The sequence below is a fragment of the Rhipicephalus sanguineus genome, chromosome 11 (genome assembly GCF_013339695.2).
Source record: "Rhipicephalus sanguineus isolate Rsan-2018 chromosome 11, BIME_Rsan_1.4, whole genome shotgun sequence".
Taxonomy (NCBI): Eukaryota; Metazoa; Arthropoda; class Arachnida; order Ixodida; family Ixodidae; genus Rhipicephalus; species Rhipicephalus sanguineus.
In genome coordinates this window covers 60,666,864-60,672,863 of record NC_051186.1, presented here as the reverse complement: position 1 = coordinate 60,672,863, position 6,000 = coordinate 60,666,864, and the positions used below count along the sequence as shown (strand labels likewise).

At 43.8% G+C, this 6,000-nt stretch overlaps 1 long non-coding RNA gene across 1 annotated transcript in view; it reads left to right on the top strand.

Annotated features, from left to right (window-relative positions):
• The first annotated feature begins 961 nt into the window (after positions 1–961).
• Positions 962–6,000, top strand: part of LOC119373382 (uncharacterized) — a 30,020-nt gene continuing 24,981 nt past the window's right edge. The window contains exon 1 of the long non-coding RNA XR_005179845.2: positions 962–1,064. This is a non-coding gene — a long non-coding RNA (uncharacterized LOC119373382). The remainder of the gene's footprint in view (positions 1,065–6,000) is intronic.

Genomic DNA, 6,000 nt, shown 5'->3' with positions numbered 1-6,000 from the left:
CCCGGAGGCAGGGCAAAACAACGTTGGTCGCTAAAAAAATTCTTGGGTGGGGACGGGGGTTGCAGTGCAACCTGCTGCGAAGAAATAGAAGGCTTTGGCCTTCCGGTGGCCTTAGGTAAATTTGTAGGGGACCGTGTGATCGTTTTGTTTCAATAATTTGGTTCAAAAGCGGATACCTGACAATAACCAGCAGTGTCAAGCACTTGCCAACATTAACCACCATTTAACAAACCTCCCAATAGCGAGTTCTAGTTTTATTATTGGAAACTCGCTCCGCTTCAGAGAGGAGGCTTTTGACAGGGTAATGCGCGTTCTATGTTTTAGTGCATAGCTCTGTTTGATTAGCGACATTTATACAAATATTTATGACATTTTTATGCGTGCTGTACATGACTAACATTTGTTTCGTTAGCCTAGCTCCAAAAATCTTTTTTTTATGTCTAACGAAATGTGGTTTCGAGGAATCCCTCTTCTGTATCTTGCAGATTGCTTCACTGTAAAATTGTATCTCGTTCTCGTGTACAGACCACCGTTACTTGCATGGGGGGGGGGGGGGAAGAAACGCAGTTTACAGTTGCAGTCAATTCCTTATCTTCCCTGTGAGTACTGGTCTGGTCTGCCATAAACATTTCCAATATTCTTGCGTCGTGCCTGAAAAAGTGGTTTCCTCTCTTCAACGAACTCTAGGCAGTATTCCTAATATGTACAGAGCACAATGCTTTCGATGAAGACAATCAGAAACGTTCACGTATGTTCCGGATTCACCCACGATTTCCATGCAGATCGATGAGCCTGTTGAAAGCTGTATTGTACGCAGTTGCAAGTTTGCAGAACTTGCGTCCGCTTATTTACGGAATTCAAACTTCTTTACATAAACGCCCATGGGATATTTTATTCCATATCTACTGAAAAAAAAATAACAGCCACGAAAATAGCTCGCGAAGCATTGAAAAATATAAGCGCCCTTCAATAACGCTGCACACTTGCACGAGAAGCGGTGCGCTTCACAATGGCGCTTGTACATAGCGTGGTTGCTCTTCTCGTGGCTGTTACCTGCGTCCACGGTAAGGTGTCAGGCCTAACACGCGTAGTTACTGAATCATACGCAATCTTTATGTCAATGTTGTTCCTTAAATAGACAGTGCTTTAACTAACCGCTGAATCTCTATGGCACAATTCCATATTTAGAAGCCTTGCGCTTAGTCGAAATGTTGACATGCGTGCTTATTTACCTTTTCGATTTCGACTGAGTTTGACCGGCTAAATCTCTTGCACCTAGCAAGCTCCGATGTATCGCAACACTCTTGGATATGTTCTGTTGGGCCTGGCAGAATGCGTACAAGATGCGAATAGTAGAGATAATTTTGACACCTTCCCGGACACTGCAGCTATCACGCTGGTATTTGAAGTGATTGAATCACACACAAATGGCCGATGCGTGCTACCAGTAGATGCAATTTGGAGGACCGAAGACCGTGTACTTTGACACTGTAATGTAACTGCATAGAACGATACCAATATCATTGTACTCAGTTAACTGTATAGGCTACTTGTTTGGATAGGCTCGAGTACACCCAATGTAGAAGTTCAATCTTCACTGTACGCCCTGCGTGCTGAAATCTTCACTGTCACAACCAGGTGACAGCATGGAACTGAGCTCACTTTATCGACTGACCAAACGGGGGTGAGCTCCTCTAAGCAGAGTGAGTACACCTATTTATTACGAGCAATCGTCGGTGGACAAGGATGATGACCAGCATTGGCGTAGATGTCGAAATTACAATTATCACGCACTCCAACATATAAAGTTACATTATTCATGAAACATGTTTAACAGATGTTGCCCTGGCAGGCATAATGAATATAGGCAATCAAGGTGCTCGCGAAGTTGATAAAAAAAGTAGGGCGACAAGCTATTTTCGGTAAACGCGGGCGCCCCTTTGAAAGCTGACATCATTAAAGGGACTGTCTAACCGCTCCAAAACCAGAAACTCCGGAAAAATGAGGAATGTACTTTTAATAAATGAGTTGTGTCCTTGTGAACGCGCATTTCTTGCACAGGGGATATTCAGACGTCGTTATTTGATTTGCTGATTGACCTTGCGAAAAATAGTTAGAAAGTAATGGCTCTGTAAAGACATATTCCACATGGGCGTTAAACCTTTTTACCGAATGTGAATTTTTGCGCGTTACTGATAGTTGCGTGCCGTGTGAGCGCAGCGCCTTTCTTGTCTCCATGTGTCCTTGTCAAAAGTGTTGTATTTTACCTTACGATATGATGATGAGCGAAGTGTACTTGTGCGCATACATGTTGGCGAGTGCACTGAGGAAGCTTCGCAGCAGTAGCGGCGCATATCCCGACATATGCTAACAGCTCACTTAAACGATGTTGGAGTTGCTAAGATGCTCGAGCACCGGTTCCCCTTTGTGTTTGATCTTTATTCGAAGCCACCTACTAGGCATAGAAACAGCACAACCGCGCGCAGTACTCAGTACGTAGATGACCTTTATCGCCATCCTTATTGTAGACTTCGTCAGGACAGATTCCATTATCCCTAACGACGCTTGGGAGAGGTTATGGTTCAAATATTAATTTTTTTCTCCTATCTGAGAGATGTTCACCGAACGTCGTCGAACTTTTTCACACTTCTCTACTTCAAGGCGCTTCTTTAGACCAGCCATCGATAGATGTATCGCGCGAATAAACGAATTATCTCTAGAAGTTTCACGCATTGTGGTCTTGGCTACCATATTATGCCGCTTTTCTTGTCTTGCTTACGCAATTCCAGCGTTTTGTTTTTTTCTTTCGTTGCATTAAGACGCATATGTTACTTATTCGCCAGATGGCATTTCATGAACAAAATTGTAAATCGCGTTTTTTTAATACGCCGCCGCACTTGAGAGTTTGCGCATTATCCCGCTATTTTTTTTTCCTTTCGAGGCTGTTTCCTTGTATATAATCCCGACTGCTTCGCCTACGTTTATTTACTTCTCCGGAAATCATCTAAATTTGTTCAGTATTTACCATATGGCAAGGTGCAGTGAGACTTCTTAGCGGAGCGTGATTCCCGGTGAACGAATGAATGAATAAAGTGAAGGAAAAGGCACTTTTGTTTTATTGAAATGATGAAATAGGAGAGGTTGGTGTCATTATGGTGGCACTGGCTACTTCTTTCCGCTTAGCAGAAAAATATGTAGTAAGAAAAATAATAAGGGCACAAAATGTAATACAGTAGAACACACGATGTGAAAATACGCACAGCCGAACATCACATGGCAGTTCAGATATTGTTACTGTTCCACCTCGACAGCGACCATTTCAGCACATTCTTCTCGTGTTAGTATATTAGATGCGAATCATCTTATGGCGGAGTTCAAACCGGTGGTGGTGGTGGTGGTGTGCGGCGTGACCACCCTTACTGCGTATGCGCGAACCCTCTGCACACACCTCCTCTCCCACTTTGCCCCTCTCCTCTCCCCCTCTGAAATGCGGGCTCTAAAGGCCCAACGCTGCTTCGCATCGCCTCATGGTCCCCTTTAGCGGGAGATCGTGGGATTTTTATTTTTTCTCCGGGGCATTTTGAAGCGGTATTTGAAACGACGCAAGGGTGCAAGTGTGTCCCAGCAAGTTGCATTTTAATCCAAAGCTATGAAACACAAAGCATGATGCTGAACTTGCCAAGATAACACAAGCACTGCACGCGATGCTACTGCTGTATGAGGATGTTTGTGAAACACTGCCTATGTATATATATATATATATATATATGTATATATATGTATATATATATATATATATATATATATATATATATATATATATATATATATATATATATATATATATATATATGTGCTACACATCTGTGTAGGGAGCGCCTACTTGGCATAATACACCTAAATTAGAATATACTGTGGTTTATTCGTGCTAGTAAACCCTAAGTGATTTTATTCCAAGAAGTTCCAGGAACAAAACAAAATTGGCCGCGTATCTGCGTGCTTCGCTGCAAATGTCGTGTGAAGACGATAGAAGAGGCGCTGTGTGAGATGGACGCCATCTGGCAATACGTCGGGAAACATGAGTGCTGTGATGCGTGCTGGTAGTCCCGGCGCAGCAGCAGGCGAAGACCTTTGCAGAGAAACGTCCGCACTCAAAGAGTACTCTCCACACACACTTTTATTTACACGTCGCCTGGGTAAAACAGGAACGCCAGAGCGGCGCCCACAACCGGCAGCCTGAAGCCCGCCCTCAACGCTGCTTTTTCATTTTTTAAATATTTTTTTTCACCTTCTTGGCCTTCTCAAAACTAAAGTTTTTCAACACCAACCCATGGCATTCGTACAGTGCAATACAGAACCGAAACCGAAACACAACAATGAGCTCGTGCGAAGGGCACGGAGGAAGGCAAATTTCAGCGCAGTCGCATTTTCAGCTTTGTTGAAACAGCGCTCACTAGACGACGAGGAAGTAAAAGAAAGCACAGGACAGGCAGCGCCTGTCCTGTGCCTTCTTTTACTTCGTCGTCGTCTAGTGAGCGCTGTTTCATCAAAGATGAACGCATACCAACTCGCTCAAGCTTCATTCATATGCATTTTCAGCGCAGCTTAAGAAACTAGGGTCCTTAAAATTACGTATGTATGCATTTTCTATTAAAGGAACACGCCACCTAATACTTACCTAGTGATGTTGCACCTCAGATATTCATGATATTTACTTTTTGATCGACAACGTTCACAAGTATGAACAGCCGTACCAGTTCAAGACGGCTGGCCCTTGGGCAAGTGGTTCAACTTTGGCCGAGTGGCTGAATCGAGGGACGTGCCGACAAACAGAAAGACAGACAGAAAGACAGACAGACCAAAATTTATGCGTTTATGTTCCCCAAGAAAGACTATCGTCTTTAAAAATGTTGATGGGCTGCATGCACTGTGGGTTATTGTATGATACTGTGTTCTCCATTAATCCTTGCTGTGCGGATCAGTGCGGCGGCAGCCAGGTCTGATGAAGCTGCTCCATATAGCTTTCTTTCTGGCCACCTCAAGTACTGCATTTGCTGTTCTTTACAATAAATATATTAAAAACTGAATGGGGGAGGTAACGTTTAAACAGTCTCGAAGGAACACATGTGATGGCATTTTATGAGGAGTTCGCCTCGGTGGTACAGTGGTTACGGTGCTCGGCTGCTGACCCGAAGGTCGCGGCCGACGGAGGCGATGGAGGCGAAACGATGGAGGCCCGTGCACTGCGTGATGTCACTTCACGTTAAAGAACACCAGATGGTCTCAATTTCCGGAACTTTCCACAACGGCCTGCTTCATAATCTCATTATGGCTTTGGCATGTAAAAGCCCAGACAATATTAAGATACGTCATGTCGAGACAAGTTGGCACTTTTAGAAGACGGGATCAGCTACGTGTAAAAAATATGTCAAAGTAGTTTTTCGTTGTGCTTGGTCAAAGCAAGGTCACAGAACGGCAGTGAGGCACAAAGAAACCACAAACGGAACCGGTTTTCCCTGCGTCTCGCTTCAGTTCTTTGTCCTAGTCTTTATGAAGCGTAGGCGCAGAGCAGTATGCAACTTCAACTATAGTCCAAGAAACGGTATTCTTGAAATATGCAAACGACGAAGCAACGAGATCGCGCAGAGAAAAAAAAATGAAGCAGTAAACAAAGACGACAAAAGTGCAAACACGCTATAGGCTGCTCTAGAATCAAGGAGACAATCTTTAAACTCACACCCTCTCCCCTCGTAATACGAGATGGACTGTACTGCCACGGCTTCCGAAGTGACCAATTTTCTATGAGCTAGACGTTTTTTAATGCGCTACGCCTAATACAAACTTATAGAAACGTGTTTTGTTTCCGTTTTTCTAAACATGCGTCTCCATGGTGATGACGATTTTCACGAGCATAGTAGAGAGTCATTTCTACATCATGTGAATCATTGCACACAGTGGATGACCTTCTCATTCGTGGCCACTGTTTTTACATGCTAAATC